This window comes from Gavialis gangeticus, unplaced genomic scaffold (assembly GCF_001723915.1).
Source record: "Gavialis gangeticus isolate Ggan-Ray unplaced genomic scaffold, GavGan_comp1, whole genome shotgun sequence".
Lineage (NCBI taxonomy): Eukaryota > Metazoa > Chordata > Crocodylia > Gavialidae > Gavialis > Gavialis gangeticus.
The window spans coordinates 98,677,524-98,677,813 of record NW_017728992.1 but is presented as its reverse complement, the minus strand read 5'-3'; positions in this window follow the sequence as shown (position 1 = coordinate 98,677,813).

Sequence of the window (290 nt, the reverse complement as noted above, 5' to 3'; positions counted from 1 at the left end):
ACGTTGCACTTATCAGCGTTGAATCCCATCCTATTCTCATCCCCATCCCCTGCCTGCCCCCCTGAGTTCCCCCGATTGCTGCCCCACCCGGCCCCAGCATCCTGGGAATTAAAAAAAAAAAAAAGCCTGCTCTCACTGGCAGTAGCAGCTGCCATCGGGGTCACTGGGGCCTCTGGCAGGGCCCAGGTGACAGCCACAGCTGGAGCTGCACGATGCCCTGCTGACCACAGCCTCCAAAGCCCCTGCTACTGCTGGTGAGGATGAGGCTTGTTTTTCTTGTTTTTTTTTTA